Here is a 25,288-nt window from a genome sequence, read left to right as displayed (position 1 = left end):
TTGCTTGTCATCTTTGAAAGTTCATTTGTAGGCTCTCCATTCCATCAAATAAATCTATATATTTGCATGCATAGTGCTTTCTTCTTAGATAATTCTTTCTCTTTTTTCTTGCTTTATTTCTTCCTTGCATTCTAACTGTCTTTTATTTTCTTTCTTTTTATCTCTAATTTTCCTTCCTTCATCAAACCTTTCGCTTCATTCTTTCCAGGTTAATATCACTCTCTCAGTCAGCAATGATCTGATCCAGCATCAAGGAGTATTAAATATTTATGACTTTGTGTTCTTTGCCCCGTTGGTTAGTTCATCTAAATACTGTGTTCATTTCATCAGAGGTCCTGCAAACCTATGTGTTTACTGTCATGCATCTTTCTTTCTTTAATGTGTCATTCATTCTTTCATGATTTCATCCATTCTTTCCACTCTCTATCTTTCATTTTCAGTAACTTTATTTTTCTTTATCTTTCCTTCCTACCTCTCCTCATCATATCTTTCGTTTTATACCTTCCAGATTATTGCCTTCTTCATTCGGCAAAGATTTGAAGCAACATCAGATAGCTTTAATGCAATCATGATTTGCTGTAGATATTTTCTCCCGCACACTTTCCGTTCCTGCTTTAAACGGATCTCAGTATAAGAATTCAAGGTACCTAGAGTGATTACTTTTAGCATAAACACAAGAAAATATGCAAATTATGGAAATCTGAAGTTGTGATTACATGCAATTTTGCTCAGAATATTGTGTGTGGGCTTTGTTCCTATCCCTTCGCAATTATTTTTATCCATTTACATTAAATTCAAATCGTGATTTTTTTTTAACACATCAAGCGTGGTGTTAAAGAAAAGCGGTAGGGCATGGCAGTAAAATATGTCGACTTGAACTTGATTCACTGCGTTGAAACCCAAATGATTGTGATCTTAACAACTTCTGTTTGCCTTTCCACTCTATGGTCCGATAGATCTGTTAATATGTTTGTATCCACACCTCACTGGGCTTGTGAGGTACCAAAAATAAACACCGATTTTAAGAATTCTGCCGGTGGTTAAAGTCAACAGGAAGGTGACAGCAATGCACGAAGCATGCATTACAACAGTAGAGTGTGGAAGAACATCTCGGTATGCATAGAACATTAAACCTTGAAGTGGATGGGCAGCAGACGATCATGGGCATACACTCATTGGCAACTTTATTTAGGGAAATAGGTACGTGATAAAGTGGCCACTGATTGTAACAGTTCTAACGGTTCATAGTCGTGTTCCTACGAAATTTTAAGCGGGGGGGTGGGTATTGATTAATGGCACAATCAATCTTCTGTATCATTAAGGGGAAGTTTATTTTGGCCTTGCTTATGCGAACTGTGACAGTCAACAGAGTAGCATTACGAAAATTATTTACCCAGTGGATCCTGAAGAAAGCGAATGCAAGCTACATGTTGGGCAAAGCAGAACTTTACTTAAACTCTAAGTGGGCAGTTGAGAATTTTAAGAGATAATAACTGCTCAGGATGTGGTGTAATTGACCATTAATTATTCCTTACATAAGACCATAAGACCATCATATGTAGAAATAGAATTATGCCATTTTGCCCATCGAGTCGACTCTGCAATTTTGTAATGGCGGATACATTTCTCCTCTCAGAGGTAATCTCCTGCTTTCCCCCGTATCCGTTCATGTTCAGACTAATCAAGAATTTATAAACCTTTGCCTTAAATATAAATAAAGAGTTTGCTTCCACATCTGCCTTCGGTAATGAAATCACAGATTCACCACTCTCTAGTGAAAAAAAAACATCCGCATCCTGTCCGTTCTGAAAAGACGCCACTCTATTCTGAAGCTGTATCCTCTTGTCTTAAAATTTCCCACCGCAGAAAGCGCCCACTCCACATTTACCCTATCAGGTTCTGACATGAACGGAAGGTTTCAATTATGTCGCACCTCATTCTTCAGAACTCCAGTAAATACAGACCCAGAGCCATCAAATTCTCTTCATATGACAAGCCGTACATACCTGGAATAACATGTCACAAATAGTTCTGTGGAATTTGTGCATCAACCAACTTTGGATAAGCTTTGTACTTACTTCTCAGATCATATTTGCGAAGGGCAACATGGCTTCCAAAGTTAGTAACATCAAATTTGTGTCCTGCAGAATCAGGATTATACTTTGTAGATACAGATATAAGTGCAAGGTTTCCCATCAGAAACAAGAGATCGGTGCCACCAGCCACGTTGGAAAGCCGAGACGTTCTCATTTTTGGTATATCTGTCAACAGAACTAAACACAAAGTATGAATGGTCAAGATAATGCAGAGCAGATTTAATATGTTCATCGTCACCAAACAATACTGATCCCTCATTCCTGAGGTTTGGGTACGGATACGCTCTTCTAAACCCCTTAATGATGTTATGGGTGTTGTGGAGAGTGTGGAGGGCTGTCCGATGTTACAACAGGGCTTTGATAGGTTGCAAAACTGGACTGAGAAGTGGCAGATGGAGTTCAATCCAGATAAGTTTGAAATATGATGGCAGAATAGAGCAGGTTAACTCTGTGGTTAAGAAGACATGTGGTTCATTGGCCTTCATCAATCGTGGGATGGAGTTTAAGAGCTGAGAGGTAATGTTGCAGCTATATAGGACCCTGGTCAGACACCACTTGGAGTACTGTGCTCAAGTCTGGTTACCTCACTATACCAAGGATGTGAAAGTCTTCGAAAGGGTGAAGAGGAAATTTACAAGGATGTTGCCTGGACTGGGAAGCATGTCTTTTGAGGATAGGTTGAGTGAACTCGGCCGTACTCCTGGGAGCGACGGAGGAAGAGGGGTAGAAGATTATGAGAGGTATTGATCGTGTGGATATGCAGAAGCTTTTACCCAGGGCTGAAATAGCTGGCATGTGAGCGCATAGTTTTAAGGTGCTAGGAAATAGGTACAGAGGAGATGTCAGGGGTAAGATTTTTTTTTTATGCAGAGAGTGGTCAGTGCGTAGCATGGGCTGCTGGCGTCGGTGGTGGAGGTGGAGGTCTCTTTTAAGAGACTCCTGGATGGCTGCACGGAGCTCAGAAATATAGAGGGCTATGGGTAATGCCTAGGTAGTTCTCAGGTAGGGACATGCTTGGCACAGCTTTGTGGGCCGAAAGGCCTATATTGTGTTGTATGTTTTCTGTTTCTATTACAACACAGTCGTATGTCCTTTGACCAACCAAGATTTGAAGAACCAATTAACCACTGTTCAGTGCCTAGTTTACATTAGTTTCCACCTCTTCAATGCCCATACACCAAAATTATCTGCCAAGTCATACAACGATCAAAGAGGCGCCTATTCTCTAACACATTTGCTTCCATCTCCACTATGGGTGTCACACGCAAGATGTCAACAACCCTCCATTAAAAACTGGTGTCTCTCTGCTTTTAGCTTACTTGTCATAGTGTAAATATCTGTCGATGTTATTGGATATTTCAAACCTGGGAAAATGATTCTCTCTGTTAACTCTGTATCTACCTCTCATCATCTTAAGGCATTTAATCCTGGACACTTCAGTCTGTTCAGCTCTTGAGAAAACAAAGATATTTTTCAGCATCTCTTCTTGCACCAGCTCTATCATCAGCTCATGAACCCTATAAAGTTATTCGCAGCCTCTCCAAAGTTTCGACATTCTTTTCTATATTGTCTCGACTAAAACTTAATTTTATACCTAACTGGAGATAGTTTATACAACTGCAACATGCAACTCACATGAAGGACTTTGTCACATTGTGTAAACTAATCTGCAGCTCAACAACAGTAAGGCAGAGGAGATGGTGATGAACTTGAGGAAGACTAGGCTTACACTACTGTCTTTTACTATCAATGTGAACGCAGAGAGGACCTACAAGTACCTGGGAGTGCAGCTGTATGGCAGTCTTGAGTGGAGCACCAACACAGAGGCTCTGTGCTATAATAGCCAGAGACTCATCTACTGCCTGAGGAGACTGCTGACCTTCAAGTACACAGGCCTCTCCTTCATATATTCTACCAGACAGCTCTCAACAGTGCAATCCTGTATATGGTGGTTTACTAGGGCAACGGCATCAGCACGGGTGATGCCAACAGGCTCGATAAACTGATTAGAAAGACTGGTTCTGTTACAGAAGTCAAACTGGACACACTGGAGTCTGTGGTAGAACGAAGGACCCAGCAGAAATTTCTTGCAATTCTGGACAATGTTTCCCACCCTCTGCTGAATTTTTGGTATATTTGTACACCTGTTCTACTGTGTCACTACTGTGACACCATAATTTCTTTTGGGACCAATAAAGCATCTGTCTATCTACGCCTTATTTATGACCTGTTATGTCACTTTCAGGGCTTGAACCACGAGAGCTCTGCATGCTTCAAGACTGTCGATGATCGTGCCATTGACCTGATTCTGTCCCTTTATATTCGATCTGGAAAAGTGCATCATCTCACGCTTGGCTGAATTGCACACGAACTGCACATTTCTCTACCAATATCTGCAGCAAGCAGTGTAAAAGGGTCACAAACTTGTCGGTCATGTGTTCTCAACCTCGCTAGTTAATGTTTGCACCTTTTCTCATGTTGACAACTTTTGCATTTACCAGTTCTTCTGGCAAATCGCCCTCAGTTTCGATATGCGCTGTTTATTATCCCTCGGTAATCCAATCCTGCTTCATATCAGAACTACCTTGCCTCCCAGATTAACATACTCAGAACTGTGACATGAGATGTGAGCATGAAAAATGATGAGGCAGCACGGCATAGTGCACAACATTTTACAGGACAGGTGACACGGGTTCAAATCTCGCCGATTACTGTACAAAGTTTGTACCTTCTCCTCATGACCGCATGTGTTTTTGTCTAATCACTGTGAAAGCAAACACAGAGCTTCATTGCAACAGGGTGTACTGCTTATGGAGTGGCCAATCCTTTTTAATGCAATCACATTCTTCCGCACGCTGCCCTATTCGCAAATCACACAACCGCATCTGATCTACGGTCTTAGCAGGTACGCTATCACATTTAGATCTCCAAAGATGTCTCAGTTATAGTTTATGTCTCTTAAAAGGACTAGCAAAATTGATAGTTTTCTTTCATGTGTACTGCACAGCCATTTGGGTCTGAAGGGCGGGCATTACCGTTCTGAGCAGCACAGTTTCAGGCTTAACACTAAAGAATCAATAAAAAAAGATACATTTGTTTTGGGTCATGCTGGCAATCCAAACGATGCCCTGCATGCTTGGACAAGACAGAAAACCTTCCACCTCACATTCACGTATCATTTTAATTCTCGTCAGTTATGTATTGAAATAACAAATACATGACATACTAAAGACTGGTGCGAGATGGCTAAGTTTGCTGGTGATTTTCATATCACTCCATTCGACACGCCCAAAAGCCTTCAGAAAGCAGGCTATCCGTCGCATTGGCAAAGTGTAATTAGGGGCTGAGAGTAGGTAGACTGGGTTTCGATCCTGCTGTGCACAACGGGCTATCCAGAGTCCTCACAGAATCGCATAATGGGAGACATAGACCAGATAAATTGTATTGTTTGGATAACAAACAAAAAACTATTTCTATAACACCTCCAACCGTTGTGTCCCAAGCAAACTTGCTAACCCATCCCTAAACTTCCTCTTCCAGGTCATTTACAAAAATCGCAAATAGTAAGGGTCCCATAACAGATCCCTGAGGCACACCACTGGTCACCGACCTCCCTTCAGAAAATAACCCGTCTACATTCACACTTTGCCTTCTGTGGGCAAGCCAATTCTAGATCCACAAAGCAATGTCCCCTTGGATCCCATGCCTACTCATTTTTTCAATAGCCTTGCTTGGAGTACCATATCAAATGCCTTGCTAAAATCTATATGCACTACAGCTACTGCTCTTCGTTCATCAATGTGTTTGGTCAGATCCTCAAAAAGTTTAATCAGGCTCATAAGGCACGACCTGCCATCCTCACTATTCCTAATCATATTACGCCTCTCCAAATGTTCATAAATCCTGCCTCTCAGGATTTTCTCCATCGACTTACCAACCACTGAATTAATAGTTAACTAAAAATGGAGAAGATCCTGAGAGGCAAGATTCAGTTCTCGGTACTGAGTAGAGCACTGTAATATCCTCTTCAGTAATGGATACCGAATCTTTGTACAGTATTAAAGCCGTGACAAGCAGATTCGGCATAACGAGGTGTGGTGAGTGAAATAATTAGAAGTTCTGAAGGGGGTGGTTAATTTTAGCATTTAAGCAGATCAACGATGAGTTATGAAATGAAGAACTACTCTCTAGGGTTAAAATTACTGAAATGCTACTCAGTTCACATCTGCTTCCACAATATACAAGTACATGGAAATGGACTGATTTGTTATCGCCACATGTACTGAAGTCGAGTGAAAAGCTTATCTTCATATAGAATAAATTTTGGCCCGGTGCAGTGAGGTGTATAAGAGAATATAGGATAAAGTGTATCGACTACAGAGGAAATGATGCGGAGTTTGAGTATGAGAACGCTCCATTCTATGCTTATTTATCTGCCAATGTGGAACCCCTTAATTGCCTCTCCGTGCATGACAGTGTCTGCCTAACATCGGTGTGAATGAACTACTGGCCCTGCCCATCCTCTTTGAAGTTACAGCGTGCTACCTTCAACCATGTCCTCTGATATTAAACATTTTGACCCAGTACGAATGATACCGGATGCATTCTCCATCTATGCCTCTCATGACTTTATAAACTTCCATCAAGTGTACATCAGCCTCCAACTTTCCACAGAAAATATCTTATGATAGTCCAATCTCTAGCATTGAGAATGCTACCTGTCCCCCTTTCAATATACCATGAAGACATGAGGTCCAACAGTCAGAAGGTACGATGGATTAAGCATTTACTTCCTCGGTGAATATTTCAAACTTGTTTCGGTAAAATATATGCTAAATCAAGCAGCAAATACATGTATTAGAAGAACAAAAATAAGCAGGAAGGTTTTCACTTCAGTCTATTGCCGCAACGATATTCAGTGCTTCAGATAAACGAGCACTTAACTGAAGATAAAAGCGATTTTTCTCTTACCTGTGGTAGAACTGTGGGATTGTTGACTTGGCAAAGTTTCAATGTTTCCCGTAAGTGAAAAGCTGCTCTTGTTTGCTTTATAAAATATACCGTGACAGTCTAAATACAGCTGCTTGCTGAATGTGTCCAGCTAACTACGGCAAAAAGCAATAACAGATCTCAAAGATATTCATTATTCCAAAGGTTGGAGTCTCCACCCAGTTTGCTGACTGTGCCCTTTATGTTCTCCTTGCCCTTGCTGTCCTTGGCTGCTCTGCTGGGGGATAAAAAAGAAAACATTGTTCAAATGTCAACAATTAAATGAAATCTAGGACACGAAAGCCGAAAAAAAATGTAGTCATTGCTGCTATAATATTAATTAATAGTGGCATGGTTACCAGTGTTTAAACTGCACCTGAGCTTGGGATCAGAACTGCAGCAGCTTGACACATTAGGTTAAAGTTTTGTTTTACGATTGTGATACGAAGTACTCTTTGCACAGGGCGAACTCAGCATTAATAACACTGACTTGTTCAAGAGAATAAAGTCCAGATTTATAACTGAGATATATATTGATCTTTACACAGGGTGTGCAAAAGATCGAAACTAAATCTGATACTAACTTATTCGTGTCTTTTTGAAAAGACATTCTGATGCATTGACACTGGGTGTTCATGAGTTTTTGGTGTTTTGGAAAATAAAACTGTCATTATGATGTCTGAGCGAAGTTATTAAGTAGTTTCTTATTATAGATCAATATAGTGGGGTAAATTCATACCAAAGCAGAAAATACAAGAGGAAAACGGCAGATCAGGCAGCATCTATGGAAATGTATAAACAGTTGACATTCTGGGCCGAAGATGAAATGAAGCACCTTTAAAAGACATAAGAGTTAGAGATAATCATACAGTGGCACACAAAGCTTTGAGCAACCCGGTCAAAATTTCTGTTACTGTGAATAGCTAAGCGAGTAAAAGGTAACTTGATTTTCAAAAGGTATAAAGTTAAACATGACACATTCCTTTAATATTTTAAGCAAGATTTCTTTTTTTTTCCTTTCTATCTTTTACAGTTTCAAACTAACAATAAAGGGATAAGGGCCCAAGCAATAGTTTGGGCACCTACACGGTCAGTACTTAGTAACGCTCCCTTTGGCAAGTATCGCAACTTGTGAACGCTTTCTGTGGCCACCTAAGAGTCTTTCAATTCATGTCTGGGGGGTTTTCTCCCATTCCTCCTCGCAAAAGGCTTCTAGTTCTGTAAGATTCTTGGGCCGTTTTGAACTCACTGCTCTTTTGACGTCTATCCACAGATTTTCAGTGATGTTTAGGTCGGGGACTGTGTGGGCCATGGCAATACTTTTAGCTTGCGCCTCTGGAAGTAGTCCATCCTGGATTTGGAGGTGTGCTTAGGACCATTATTCTTTATTAGAAGCTATCCTCTTTTCATCTTCAGATTTTTTTTTTTACGGACGGTGTGATGTTTACTTCCAGAGTTTGCTGGGATTGAATTGAATTCATTCTTCCCTCTACCAGTGAAATGTTCCCCCTGCCACTGGCTGCAACACAAGCCCAAAGAATGATCGATCCACCCCGTGCTTAACAGTTGGAGAGGTGTTTGTTTCATTAAATTCTGCACCCTTTTTCTCCAAACATACCTTTGCTCATTGTGGCCAAAACGTTCTATTTTAACTTCATCAGTCCACAGGACTTGTTTCCAATCTGCATCAGGTTTGCTTAGATGTTTCTTCACAAACCTCTGATGACGCTTCCATGAATGTCTTTTTTTTCTTTTTCTAAATCTTTTTATTAATATTAGTAATATGGACAGAATACAGATAATATATTGATAAAGAAATTACCAACATACACATTCCATTACATATGAAAAAAAACATACATAATAGTTACAATATAAATGAGTTTACCAAGACATAAGCCATAAGATATATGTATGGACATAGTAAATCTAAATATTTCATAATGTATAATATAAAAAAAACAGAAAAAAGAAAGAAAAAAAAACAAAAAAAAATTTATATAATGCAAAACTAACTAATCTAATCTAATAACTATAACTAATAAGTAATATAAAAGAAAGAAAAACAAACAAAAGAGAAGGAGAAAAAAAAAGTGGGCTGTTTATAATATCTCACAAAAATAAGTAGTCATCAATGCCGTCACTTCCGGTCCTCTCAAAATACATAAGCTAAAAGCTAGGAAATCAAATGTACTTGGCACAGGGTCATATTACATCATATGAAAATGTTGAATAAATGGTCTCCATAACTTTTCAAATTTAATAGAAGTCTCAAAAGTACCACTTCTAATTTTTTCTAAATTTAAACATAACATAGTTTGAGAGAACCAATTAAATACAGTGGGAGGATCAATTTCTTTCCAATTCAACAATATAGATCTTCTAGCCATCAGAGTTAGAAATGCAATCATTCGACGGGCTGAAGAAGATAAATGCTGTGAATCTAACATTGGTAAACCAAAAATTGCGGTGATAGGATGAGGTTGTAAATCAATATTCAAAACCGCAGAAATAATATCAAAAATATCTTTCCAATATTTCTCCAAAAATGAACACGACCAAAACATGTGAGTTAAAGACGCAATTTCAGAATGACATCTATCACAAATAGGACTTATATGAGAGTAAAAATGAGCTAATTTATCCTTGGACATATGGGCCCTATGTACAACCTTAAATTGTATTAGTGAATGTTTGGCACATAACGATGATGTATTAACTAATTGAAGAATTCTATCCCAATTCTCACTAGAAATACTAAAACTAAGCTCTCTTTCCCAATCCTGTTTAGTCTTATAAAGGGGCTCTGAACGTATCTTCATAATTATATTATAAGGTTTTGAAATAAGCCCTTTTTGAAAAGGGTCTAATTCAAATAAACTCTCCAAAGTATCTGAAGGCACAAAATTTGGAAACGTAGAGAGTACAGAACTTAAAAAATGTCTAATCTGTAAATATCTAAAAAAATGAAATCTCGGCGTTATATCTGTTGGATAATTGTTCAAAAGACATGAAACAATTATCTAAAAATAAATCAGAAAATCTTAGTAATCTCTTAGTTTTCCAAGCTGAATAAGCTTGATCTATAATGGAAGGGTGAAAAAAACAATTAGATACAATAGGACTATTTAAAACGAATTGAGTCAACCCAAAAAATCTCCGAAATTGAAACCATATACGCAATGTATGTTTAACTATCAGGTTGTCAATTCGTTTCGGCAATTTAGAAAGAGCAAAAGGGAGAGAAGTCCCTAAAATAGAACCCAAAGCATAAGCTGATACCGATTTAGTTTCTAAACTCACCCAACAAGAGCCAAAAGATCCACCCCCATCTTTCAACCAGCATAACAAATATCTAATATTAGCTGCCCAATAGTAAAATCTGAAATTAGGTAATGCTAACCCGCCTTCCTTTTTTGTCTTCTGTAAATGTGTTTTACCTAACCTGGGATTTTTATACTGCCATATATATGAAGAAATTTTAGAGTCAACATTAGTAAAAAAAGATTTCGGGATAAAAATAGGTATCGCTTGAAAAATATATAAAAACTTAGGTAAAATAACCATCTTAATAGCATTAATCCTGCCTATTAGAGATAGAGACAAAGGTGACCACTTAGTAAACAAACCTTTAATCTGATCAATTAAGGGTAAAAAATTAAATCCAAACAAATCTTTATGGTTCTTTGTGATTTTGATCCCTAAATAAGTAAAAGAGTCATTAACTAATTTAAAGGGTAAATTTCCATAAATTGGGACCCGTTTATTTAATGGAAACAATTCACTTTTATTAAGATTTAACTTATACCCAGAAAACTCACTAAATTGAGCCAATAATGATAAAACTGCTGGAATGGATTTCTCCGGGTTAGAAATGAATAGTAATAAATCATCTGCATACAAAGATAACTTATGAATATCTGTCCCACGATTAATACCCAAAATATCCTGTGATTGTCTGATGGCAATTGCCAAAGGTTCTAAGGCAATGTTAAATAGTAATGGACTAAGAGGACATCCCTGTCTAGTGCCCCGAAATAGGCGAAAAAAGGGAGATCTTTGATTATTGGTAACCACTGAGGCTACTGGAGTATGATAAATCAATTTAATCCATGATATAAATATCGGACTAAAATTAAACTTCTCCAACACATTAAATAAGTAAGGCCATTCAACTCTGTCAAATGCTTTCTCCGCATCTAATGAAATCACGCATTCTGAAGTACCATGTGAGGGAGTATAAACAATATTCAACAATCTCCTAATGTTAAAAAAAGAATAACGATTTTTAATAAAGCCAGTTTGATCATCTGAAATAATTTTGGGTAATACCTTCTCCAATCTAGATGCCAGTAACTTAGAAAAAATCTTGGAGTCTACATTCAATAAAGATATAGGCACAATTAGTAGGGTCTTTATCTTTCTTCAATATTAGAGAAATGGAAGCTCTATAAAAAGATTGTGGCAAATTCCCTAATCTAATGGCCTCCTCAAAAACCTTACCTAACCAAGGGGAAAGAGTAGCGGAAAAAAATTTAAAAAATTCAACTGTATAACCATCTGGACCCGGTGCTTTCCCAGAATTCATTGAGGAAATAGGCCCTTTAATTTCTACATCCGTAATAGGAGTATCCAATATCAAAAGATCATCAGATGATAACCTTGGAAAATTTAATTTCCCCAGAAAATCAGACATGGTATTATAATCTTGAGGAAATTCAGATTGATACAGGGAGGTATAGAAATCTTGAAATGCCTTATTTATCTCATCATGATTAACTGTCAGATTCCCATTCTGCTGACCAATCTTAGTGATTTGACGTTTAACCAGAGCATTCTGCAATTGACTAGCTAACAGTTTACCAGATTTATCACTATGTATATAAAAATCAGATTTAGTTTTCATTAATTGATTTTCAGTCGAGGATGTAAGTAATAAACTATGTTCCATATGAAGTTCAACCCTTTGTTTGTAAAGCTCCTTACTAGGAGCAATCGAATATTTCTTATCAATCTCTTTAATTTTATCAACCAATAAAAGAGTTTCCATCTTGATACGTTTCCTCAAACCAACAGAATAAGAAATAATCTGTCCACGTATATAAGCTTTAAAAGTGTCCCAAAGTGTTCCGCAGGAAATATCATCAGTAGAATTAGTTGAGAAGAAGTCGATCTGCTCCTCCATAAATTTAATAAAGTCAGAGTCTTGCAACAAGGTAGAGTCAAATCGCCATTGTCTAGCATTAAAAGCTGTATCCGTAAATTTCATAGAAAGTAATAACGGAGCATGATCAGAGATAGCTATAATATCATAGTTACAACCGATTACCAAAGGAATAAAACAAGAGTCTACAAAAAAAATAATCAATTCTTGAATAAGAGTGATAAACATGTGAGAAAAAAGAAAACTCTTTGTCATTAGAATGCCGAAATCTCCAAACCTCAAAAACTCCATTGTCAGTCAAAAAGGAGTTAATACAAGTGGCCGACTTATTAGGTAAAGTCTGAATAGATAAAGATTTATCCATCAGAGGATTTAAACAACAATTAAAGTCACCACCCATTATTAATTTATATTCGTTTAGATTGGGTAAAGAAGTAAATAAAGACTTAAAAAAGTCAGGACAATCCACATTTGGAGCATAAACATTAACCAAAGCAACCTTTTTATTACAAAGTAAACCCGTAATTAACAAAAATCTGCCATTCGGATCCGAAAAAATATCATGTTGAACAAATGAAATAGAGGAGTCAATAAAAATTGAAACTCCTTTTACTTTAGCATTCGAATTTGCATGATACTGTTGACCCCGCCAAAATCTAAAAAAACGAAATTTGTCCTCCCTCCTCACATGAGTTTCTTGTACAAAAATGATATGAGCATTAAGTCTTTGGAATACTTTGATTCTATAATACTTTAATTCTATAATCAACCCTTTGGTATAGAAAGGGTTAACCAACTTATAAACTCATGCGCCCGGAAGAGGAACAAAAGTAGTGAGAAGACCCGGAAGTGACGACAACACAGACATATTTGAAGTTCAAAAACAGCCCGAATAAAAAAACTGACACAAACTGGTACAAAAAAAATAGAATTAGAAAACAGACCATCCCCCCACCCCCCGAGAAAAAGAGAAAAAGCCAAAATATGACTTAAAAAGAGAAAAAGTAAGACTAATCCTACCCCCATGTCAGCTGAAGAACACTCCATATAAAAGGGATATATATAAAAGAATCACCCCGACTTTAAAAATAAAATCGCTATAATAAAAACCATATTTCTAAGTATAGTTAGTTGTAAAAAGAATAAAAATATAATCACTAAAAACAATTATAACTCGGGCTCTGGCCCAGACAAAACAAAAAATATTTAAGCTGAGATAAGCGATACCATTGTCTGGGAGAAACACGAAAAATATAAACATAATGCCATCTTAAGCAAAACCAAAAATCTTTTCCAAAAAACCACCATCTTAATCAAGGAAAAATTTACCTTCAAAGAATTAAAAATATACCTTCAAAGGAACAAAGTTAATAGACAAGTATGTAGTTAAATGATTAAAGTGTATAAGGCAAAACAATTAACATGACGCAAACACACTTTAACTTGAGTATAAAGTGTAGGATGAACCTACACCAATAACCAGATTATAATTCTGGTTTAAGAGATCGAGAACCATCTTATACGATCAGAATCATTCATTTATTAAAGACTGGTGTCTGTAGCAGTACAGAAGTTCTCCTCCAGATATTTTCTCGCTTCTGAAGTTGAAAGGAAAACTTGTCGTGGAGCATTCGACGGAGAAATTCGAAGCTTCGCAGGGTATAGAAGCGCAGGTTTCAGATTTTTCTCATAACATTCAGCCATCAACGGTTTAAAAAGAAGCCTTCTTTTTAAAAAATCTGAACTAAAATCTTCGATCAGGCGGAAGGAAAAATCTTTGATTTTAATCATTCCTAGTCGACGAGCTGCTCTTATAACTTGTTCTTTGTCATGTACATAATGGAACCGGACAATTATCACCGAAGGTTTGTCTGTAACACTCAGTGATCGACGCCGAATTCTATGTGCCCGATCCAATAAAGGGGGGTTATTCGGGAAAATTGTCGGAAACGCTTCTTTTAAAAGTTGAGCAAAATTTTTCGAAGGGTCATCTTTTTCTATGCCGTCTGGAAGACCAAGTATACATACGTTCTGTCTTCTGGAGCGATTCTCAAAATCGTCACTCTTGGCTTTAAGGGCTTCCATCAGCTTAATGGTCGAAATTAAATCCTGTTGCAGTTTTCCAATAGTCAAATCTCGCTTCCGAGCTTCTTCTTGCAGAGACGTAATAAGAGCTCGTTGCTGTTTAATTACGAAATCCGTCTTAACCATGTACTCTTGAAAAACCTTTATATCTTCTTTAAAAAATTGTTGTAGTTCAGCAAATTTTTGATTCAAAACCTCCATAAACAATTCAAAAGTTAATGGTGTTTGTTGTGTCGGAGCCTGCTTTTTTCCGTTACCGTTCGGATTACGTCCGGGATCCCGTCCCTTAGACCTGAGAGACATTTCTGTTTGCATATCATCAAAAGTTCACAACAAACGCTTGGCAGTAAATCCAAAAAAAAGAATAAAGAAACTTTCGGTATAGGTAAAAATAAGCTGAATAAGGGTGATCAAAGGTTAAAAAAAGTAAAAGTTATGGAGCGAATCCAAAACGGTACTCACTCCATGAGCGTCTCCAGCTGACTCCCTCCATGAATGTCACATCGGTGCAGGTTTTGCTGCACAGTAGAACAGTGCACCACCACTCCAGAGTCTGCTAAATCTTCCTGAAGGACTTTTGCAGTCAAACGGGGGTTTTGATTTGCCTTTCTAGCAAACCTTGCAAGCAGTTCTCTTGGAAAGTTTTCTTCATCTTCCAGACTTCAACTTGACTTCCACCATTCCTATTAATTGACATTTCTTAATTGCATTGCAAACTGAGGAAACTCTACCTGAAAATGCTTTGCTATCTTCTTATAGCTTTCTCCTGCTTGGTGGGCATCATTTATTTTAATTTTGAAGGTACTAGGCATCTGCGCAGAGGACCTCTTGGCTGCTCATATGGATTGAGGAGTCAGTGTATTTATAAAGCTTTGAAGTTTGTATCACCAGGTCTTTCATAATGCTGACTGTGAACAGGCCAGATTCCTTACAAACTAAATGTCTGTGACCTTGATAAAAGTTACCTGAGAGCTCAAATCTCTTGTGTGCCAAAACTTTTTCATGTTGCTCCTTTCCTTTTTTCACTCTAAAATTGTACAAAACAGAAGTAATACACAGATCTTGCTTAATATGTAGAAAACAATGATTCATCTTTAACTTTATGACTTTTTGAGACCGGTTCATTTTCTACTCACTTAACTATTCACAGTAATAGAAATTTTGACCGCGGTGCCCAAGCTTTTACATGCCACTGTATCTCAGTTATGTTGCAAAAAGTTCATACAGGTATAATTATGTATAATCGATATTAAAATAAGTGGACATAGGTTTAAGATGACAGAAAGGACTTTGAAAGAAAATATGAGGACTACAATATTTTGACAGAAAATGATTGATATCTGGATCTAGGTGACAATGATGCGGTAGAATCGGATGTTACTATAAAGATTCAGAGCCATTAGATGCGAAATCATTCGAATGTCAGCAATTCTGGATTGCTCCTTTTTTGTTGCAATTAACCTGACATGATCAGGGAGCTTAAATGAAACCTGAGGAAGCCGTAATCGTCATACGACAGAATTCGCCCTGCAATTTCACAGAGGGGATGCTAAAGTCAGATGTATTTGTTTGACAGTGGAGAAAAGATAATAACTGAAGCATGAGAGACATGCTGGTCGAAGTTGATTAGGAAGGGACACTAGCCAGGATAACGGTAGGGAAGTTTTTTTTCTTTCTCTCTGGGAACAATTTGGTATGCGCAACATATATGCATCCTGAAGAAGAGGAAACAATGTAAAGGCAGGATTGTGCAACTGTGGCTGACAAGGGAAGTCAAAGTCAATATAAAATTACATGAAAAGTAAAAGTATAATCAATAAAATGTTAGTGTGAAGTCAGAGGATATAGATTGTATAAATTCCTTAAGAGGGAGAAAAGAAAACAAATACGAAGGCAAGCAAGCCAATAATATCAAACATGACATCAAATGTTTGCTGAGACATTTAAAGAGTAAAAGAGAGGTGACAGTAGTTATTAAACAGTAAATGATGTTGGGGAAATAAAAATAGAATAGAGAAATCTATAGCCCGTTACAGGCCATTCGGCCCACAATGTTATGCCGATCATGTAATCTAATCTAGAAACTGTCTAGAATTTCCCTAACATATAGCTCTCTGTTTTTCTAAGCTCCATGTACCATTCTAAGTGGAAAGAAAAAATCCTATTGTAACTGCTTCCATTGCCCTTGCTGTTTGTGCATTCCACGCACCCACCTCCCTCTGTGTGAACATCTTACCCCGGAAATCTCCTCTGTACCGACGTCCAAGCAACTTAAAACTATATCCTTCATGTTTGCCATTTCAGCCGTGGGGAAAAGACTCTGGCTGTCCATATAACGAATGCTTCTCATCATCTTTTACCCATGTATCATGTGGCCTCTCATCATCCATCACTCCAAGGAGAAAAGGACAAGACAACTTAACCTGTTTTCATGAGGCATGTGCTCCAATCCAGGCAACGTAAATCTCCTCTGCACTCTTTCTCTAGTATCCATGTCCTTTCTGCAGGGAGGTGACCAGAACTGAACACAGTACTTCAACTGGGTCCTGACCAATATCCTATATAGCTCTAATATTACCTCTCCGCTCCTGAACTCATGGTTGATGAATGCCAACGCATGATATGCCTTCTTATCAACACTGTCAATTTTTTTTTGAGTGGAATATGAATCCAGACCTCAAGAACTCTGTGATCGTCTACACTGCTAAGAGTTTTATTTCAATTAATTCTATGCTTTGTCTTCAAACTTGACCTACCAAAATGAGCCACTTCAAATTTATCTGGTTGTATTCTATCTGCCACTACTACACGCAATTGTATATCCTATCGATGTTTCGCTGAAACCTTTGACAACCTTCCATAATATCCACAATACTCCCCAACTATTGCGTCATCAGCAAATCTTCATCTAGATCCCAAACATATCAGTGTAGAAGACCTCTGGTCACAGACCTCCATGCAGAATATGAACCATCTACAACCACCCTTCGCCTTCTGTGGGCAGGCCACTACTGTATGCACAGAACAAAGTCCCATTGCATACCATGCCTCCTCACTTTCTGAATGATGCTGGTATGGGGAACCTGAACAAGTGTTTTATTGATATCCATACACACTACATCCACTGCTCAACAATCAACAATTTGTTTCGTTACATTCTCAAATAATTCAACCAAGCTTGTAGGGCACGACCCAATGTGGACAAATCCATACTGGCTATCTTGAATTAGATTATGTCCCGCCAGATACTCGCAGACCCTGCCTCTCTGGATCTTCTCCAACAACTTGCCCACCACTGAAGTAAGACCCACTGGTCGATAATTTCCTGGGTTACCCCTACCCCCTTTCTTGAACAAGGGAACAGCATCTGCAAACCTCCAGTCATTCGGCACCTCTCCCGCCCGTACTGATGTTGCAAAGATTATTGCCAGAGGCTCGGCAATCTCATCCCTTGCTTCCCACAGTATTGTGGGTTGTGTCTCATCCGGACCCGGTGCCATATCTAACTGAATGTTTTTCAAAAGCTCCAACGCATCCTCTTTCTTAATGTCTGTATGCTCAAGCTTTTCAGTCAGCTGTAATTCATCCCCACAACTGCCAAGGTTCCTTTCCCTGGTAAATACTGAAGCACATTCTGTGAAACAACACGTTATTGTATGCTAGGGAGGCTGGCGTGCTTGACAAGAACACAGAGTAAAATAACTATTGCTTTACCTACAACAGATGAACGATTTAAGTCGAGAAGCTTTCTAAAATGATATTAAATAGGGGAACAATCTGGTCACTTGGCCCATCGATCCTTTCTGCCATTTCATCATGACTGTTCCAAATCCCTCTCAGCTTCAGTCTCCTACCTTCTCCCCGCAACACTGACTGATCAGGATTCTGCCAAAATTAGACTTAGATATAGCCTTTGACAACCAATTCCACAGATTCACCACCCACTGGCTGCAGAAATTACTCCTCATCGTCGTTCTAAATGGATGCTCCTTTATTCTCTGGCTGTGCCCACTGGTCCAGGACTTCCCAAAGAGAGGTTATCTCCCTCTGCATTGACACTGTTGAGGGCTTTCAACTTTAGACAGGTTACCATGAGACAACACCTCCCCCACCCACCCCATTCTTCTGAATTCCAGTAGGTATATTTCCAGAGGCATCAATTGTTCCTCAAATGGTAACCCTTTCCTGGTAGGAACTATTTTCATGAAACTCCTCTGAACCTCCTCGAATGACAGCACATCACTTCTTAGATAAGGTGCTGAAAATGGCTCACTTTATACTCCATTTGAGCCCTAAGCAGTGACATATAAATTCTTAACATTAGATCCTTGTGTTTACATTCTAATATTTAGGAATTGAATTTTAACATTGCATTTTCCTTCCTCACCACCAAATTACTAGTCAATTAAACTGTAGAGAATCCTGCACAAGAACTCCCAAATCCTTTTGCTCATAAGATTTCTGAATTTTCACGCCATTCAGAAAATACCAGACTTTTTGATTTTTTCAATCAACGTGAATTAGCATGCACTTTCCGAAACTGTGTACGTTCTGTCACTTAGCACAATCTTCTCCTCTTTCTGAAGCCTCTCTGGTTCATCAATATGATCCACGCCACCACCTCTTTCCCTATCAGCCATAAAACTGGCCACAAAACAATTAATTCCGCAATTCAAATCATGGTATATAATGTAAAAAGAAGCGATCTCAACACAGAATTCTGAGGAACACTACCAGTCATCGCCAGCCAGTCAGAAAGAACTCCATTTATTCCCACACATTGTCTCCTGCCAATCAGCATTCTAGCAACATTCGTGTAATATTTTGATTATTAACCAGTCTCATGTGTGGCGGATTGTCAAAGCTTTCCAATGATTCTCCTTTGTGTATTCTGCTTTTTCTTTCATTGCTCTAAATTAGTCAGACAAAGTTTTAACTTGTGGAATGAAGCTAACTTCAGTCTATATCAATAGCTCTCCAAGTTCCCCGAAATTGCATCCTTAACAATCATTCCAACATCTCCTCAACCATTGAGGTCTGCTTCTCTCCCTTGTTAAAGAGTTTAGTAGTATTTTCAATTGTCCAGTACTCTGAATCATGTATGAATTGATTGATTTCTGCAATGTTATTACTGCTGCCTCCACAATCTCTTCACCCAACTCTATGAGAAACTTGGGGTGTAATCCATCTGGTTGAGGGAATTGATCTATCTCAATTTCCCAAGCATCTTCTCCCGAGTAATGACAACTTCATTCACACCTGCCCCCTGATATGCTCGACATCCAGCAGATACGCAATACCAATTCATTTCGTCCACCGTTTCATTGACTCCTCCACCCCCATTCTACTTCACAGACATCATTTTCCAGTGGTTCAATATCTACTCTCGTCTCTCTTTTACTCTTTAAAAAAATACAATTAAACATTTTCACATCCCTTCTTAATATTTTTGACAAGCTTACATTAGTATTCCATTTTTTTCCCCTCTTTATGACTTCTATTCACCTTCTGCTGGCTAATAAAACAATCCCTACTCTCTCTCTCTTCCCACTTTTATTTTTGTGTTTTTTTTTGCATGGCTATCTTCCAATCCTATGGTTTTCATGCTCTATTTAGCTTCTCTTGTCAGCCACAGTTGTGTCATCCTGCCTTTAGAATATATATACTTTATGTTTGTGAACATTTCGAATTGCTCCCAGAACTTACAGCCATAGTTGATCTGCCATCATACTTGGTCGTGACCTCTTCTAATTATCTTTGGTCTGCTTCCTCTGGCATGCCTCTGTAATTCTCTCTACCCCAATTTAATGATATTATTATATCAGACCAGCTTTTCCCTCTCAAATTGCGGGATGAATTATATAATATCCTGATTACTTGTGCCAAAAGTCTCCTTTGACTTAAGCATCTCATCAATTCCGGTTCATTGCACAACGCACGATGGAAAATAGTTGTTCTACTAGTGGTGTCTACCGTGAGCTCCTCTAAAAAGCCATCTTGAAAGTATTCCTGAAATTCCTCCTCTTAGGAGCCAGCACAAACCTAATGATCCCAATCTACCTACACATTGAAATCCACCTTGACATAGTATTACACTTTTTCCATGCCTTTTCAATCTCTTGTAGTATTTTTTACCTGACTCCTTTGCTACTGGAGACTGTATATAACCCCCATTACCGTCGTTTTACCCTTGCAGCTTCTTTGCTCTACCCACGAAGATTCTGTACTGTATGCTCCTTTGTCATCTCTTTTCTAAAGAATTTATTTCATTATTCATTAGTTTACCAACAGCAGGATTCCATCCTCTTTGACTACCTGACAAAGAACAATACATGACGTGTATTTGGATTTTCAGCATGCCTTTGGCAATGCACACACAAGGTACGAGCCATGGTAATACTGACCGGAGTCTAGCTTGGATAAAACAGTGGGCCTGTTGCCGGAGCCAAAGAGTGGGAATAAAGATAAACATTTCTGTTCGGCTGACGGAGAGTACTGGTGTTCCTTTGGTGTCTGTGTTGCAACCGATTCTTTCATGTTCTGTGTTCATAATTTGGATGATTGAATTGAAGGCTACATTGCAAAGTTTGCAGAGATACGAAGTGAAGAGGAAAATAGTTTTCACGAAGTAGAGAGTCTAAAGAGGGACCTGGACAGATTATGAGAACAGACAAAGATGTGCCAGATAAAATATAGTGTTGGGACGTGTATGATTATGCACTTTGGTGGAAGAAATTTGGGAGTTGACTATTATTTCAAAATGATGTGAAAATACAAAGAAAAAATAAACTGAGGCCCAAAGGGTCTTGTGAATGCAACAGTGTAAAGTTAATATGCAGGCTGAGCTCTAGAGAGGGCAACAAATGCGATGTTAGTATTAATTGCAAAAGGACACTTATAGAAACAGTGACGTAATATAAAGACTTCAAAAAACACTGGTGAGGCTACACTTGCAGCATAGTGAGCAGGCTCCGACCCTTATCTTAGAAAGGATCTGCTGAAACTGGAGAGGGCTCAAAGAAGATTCACGAAAATGATTCCAAGTTTGAATATATTAAGAGTGTCTGTTGGCTTTGTCGCCGTTTTTACTGGAATTCAGAACAATGAGTAGTGACCTGTCTGGAACCGATCACATCGTGAATATCCCTGCTACAGTGGAAGTGCAAAGGGTATTTCCGATGGTAGCGAAGTCTAAGACCAGAGAACAAAGCTTCAGAATAGAGAGGCGACCTTTTAAAAGGAGATGCAGGAGATGAGCCAGAGTGGCGAATGTCTCGTATTCGTTGCCAGTGTTAGCTGTGGAGGACAATTCTGTGTGTAATTTTAAGGAACAGCCTGATAGATCTTTGACTGCTCAGGGCATGAAGGGATATGGGAAAAGGCAGGAGATTGGGTCTAAGGGGAATAATGGATCAGCCAAAATGAAACGGCCGAACAGCCTCAGTGGGCCAAATGGCCTATATCAATCCCTATGCCTGGTGATCTTATGTAACCTTCTTCAGTAACTGACAGAGTTCCACAGTAGGACCAAAGGTGTCAATAGACATTGCACCCATACTTGATTTTATTTGCATTTTCGGGGCTAAAGCTATGCTCTGAGTAGTGGAACCATCAATCAGAAGGCGTTCCCAATACTGCAATTGTATTCAGCATGTTTAAGTGGACTGAAAAGCAAAATGTTGAGTACGGGGTTTTCTAACGAAAATACTCTTGGAAGGATTTATTACTTAGCTCTTGTCGTGGTGAGGATGAGACTGGAGAATGTATTGTCACTACCTAAGAAACAATTTTTATTGGACGATCTGTTAAGAATTGTCAAAGTCTTTTCTGCACTTTTGAAGACCATAAGACCGTATGACATAGGGGCAGAATTCAGCCAACGGAGTTTGCTCCGTCATTCCACCATGGCGTATCCCAGATCCCACTTAACCTCATACATCTTCCTTCACTCCATATCCTTTGATTGCCTGACTGATCTGAAAAAAACATCTACTAACTTCCAACTAAAGTTATTATTAAAACTATTAACTTCCACGGACCTAGCCTACACCGCTCTCTGTGGCAGAGCATTACAGAGATTCACTACAGTCTTGATAAAATGAATCATGAAATGGAAACCGCATTCACTGTTTCTGCAGGTTGTACCAAACTCGTTCCTCATCTGTGTGAAGACGTTACCCTCAGGTTCCTCTGAGTCTCTCACCTTCTCCTTTACCTCATGAGTTCTAGTTTTAATCTCACCAAACATCAGCGAAAACCGATTGCTTGCATTAATAGGATCTCATGGGCTCTCACAGTTCTGATTATATCTATCAATTCACCGCGCCTCTCCCCTCCAATGCCTGTGGCGATATCTTGTGGTTTAACAATAACTGAGCAAAGAACCAACATGTTTTTCAGCTCCAGACCGCAAAACTCTTAACTATTAATTGTTGAATAGACGGGTAAAATAATATAGTTCATCAGGTTTTTCAATAGTCTATCAATCATGAGGAGGTGGATTATCTTGATAGTGACTGAAACTTTCAGTTCAGTCACAAGGATTGGAACTTTATCATAATCACGTACACAATGTTATCTCTGTCTTTAAACATTAACTCAGGAATGTAGCATAGTGACTGGAATATGTTTATTATACTGTTGCAAAATAGGTATCAAGGTAAATTTTCCAAAAGTCTCCAACTGACCAAGATTGACTTTATAAAAACTGCCAGGCTGCAACAGCACGTTCATTGCTGGAGCAAAGAAAATCATCAGGGTGAAGTACTCGTCTTCCCACTTAACTTCAAACCCTAAAATTGTACTCTGTCTTGGCAAGTTAATATTTGAAAAAAGAAATCTGCATTTCGACTGTAGGAAACAATAAGTCGGTTATCTGGATTTTACCTTCCCCCTACCGCTCCAGAGATTAAATCTGGAGCTTTGGACTCAAAGTGCAGAACATTGTTGACATATCGTATATAATCCAATTCCTAATTGTTAAATTTTAACTAGGCAATTTTGCAAGAAATCATAAATCGGAACAGAAGCAGGACCCACAGTCCGTCTAGTCTGTGGCGAAATGTTTGTGTTGCAAACTGCCCTGAAAATGAACACCTCCAATTGAAAGGGGAAAATAAAGTATTATCCACACGTATCTCATGCAAATACAAAGGAGATAGGAGCAGAATATCCAGCTTTCAGGCCGAAATAAAATTTCTCAGATTTGTAAATACAAGAGGTCCTGAAAATGCTACAAACCTGGAGCAACACACACAAAATGATCATATAACTCAGCAGGTTAAGCAGCATATGTGGAGAAGTAAAAACTGTTGACGTTTTGGTCCGAGACCCTTCATTAAGACTGGAAAAGGAGAGGAAGATTCCAGTTGGGAGGGGATGTACTCCAGGTGAAACTAGATGGAGGGGGTTGATTCGGGAAGCTATAAGGCGTTAAATAAATGCAAGGTGCTGGTAGGAGAGGGTGGAGGACCCCGAGAGAAAGGCTTCTGGTGAAAAGTAATTAGTTTTACCTCATCGATAATTAATTTGCTTGACAACTACGGAAGTTTTGTGCACGATAAGGCCAGATGTGATGCGGAATAAGATAAAGAGATGACTACCCCATATAAATGAGCAGTGCAATTTTAGACAGGAGAGAACATACACAATGACTTACAAGGTCATTGCATTTGTTTAGTAACGGTGCTTGTCACTTAAAGTTCAAACTTCCCCGATGTTCACTGCCAGCGAAGAAACACGGTGACATTGAGAAACACTATCCTTAGCCAACCAGAGATTACCTAACTGGGAATGTACACATTATAATGTCTCCCAAAACTCTCGTAAATATCGACAGATATTCCCTGCAGACAATTGCTGAATCATCGTTTGCCATGGAGTGGGGGGATGGGGTGTGGTGGGTGTGAAGGGGTGGGGGGGTGGTTACTGCGTGGGATCGAAGTAAGCTGCAGAGGGTTGTAAACTGATTTAGCTCCAGCAGGAGTACTAGTAACTGACGCGGCCAGGGCATCTTCAAGAAGCGATGCCTCAAACAGCTGGCATATATCATGACTGCCCAGGGTGTGCCTTTCCTAATTACTGCCATCAGTAGGCGGTGCAGAAACCGTTAGGCAGACAAACACACACACACACACACACACACACACACACACACACACACACACACACACACACACACACACACACACACACACACACACACACACACACACACACACACACACACACACACACACACACACCTCCAGCCGCCAGCAGGAAGGACTGAAAGAAAGTTTCTTTCTGGACACCAGACTCAACCAGTTCCCCTCCACTACCACTGTCCTCCGCCTAGCAGAACTTGTCCTCACACTAAATAATTTCTCTTTTATTTGTCTGTTCCCTATTCCGACAAACTAAAAGTGTAGCCATGGCCACTCACAGGGGTCCCAGATATGCCCCTCTGTCGGTTACGTGGAACAGTATATGGCGAACTTTTCCTATGCTCTATCGACGACTGCATTGGTGCTGCTTCCTGTGCTCAAGCTGAACTCGTTGACTTCAGCCACTTTGCCTCAAATTTCCACTCTGCCGTTAAATTTAACTGGTCCATTTCCGACACCTCCCTCCCCTTTCTCTATCTCTCTATCTCTGCCGCTAGGGACAGCTTATCTTCTGAAGTCTGTTACAAACCTACGGACTATAAATCCTCCCACCCTGTTACATGTAAATACGCCATCCCCTTCTCACAATTCGTCCGCCTGTGCCGCATCTGCTCTCAAGATTATGTTTTTTGTTCCAACTCCAGCGTGATCCCAACAGCAAACAGATCTTACCCTTCCCCTCTTTCGGCTTTCCGCAGCTATCGCTCCCTGCACGATTCAATTGTCCATTCGTCTCTGTCCACTGATCTCTCTCCTTGCACTTATCCTGAGAAGCGAAAAAACGGAACCTGTACCTTCCCTCACTGCCA

This window comes from Hypanus sabinus, unplaced genomic scaffold (assembly GCF_030144855.1).
Source record: "Hypanus sabinus isolate sHypSab1 unplaced genomic scaffold, sHypSab1.hap1 H_1, whole genome shotgun sequence".
Lineage (NCBI taxonomy): Eukaryota > Metazoa > Chordata > Chondrichthyes > Myliobatiformes > Dasyatidae > Hypanus > Hypanus sabinus.
This window is presented reverse-complemented; position numbering follows the sequence as displayed.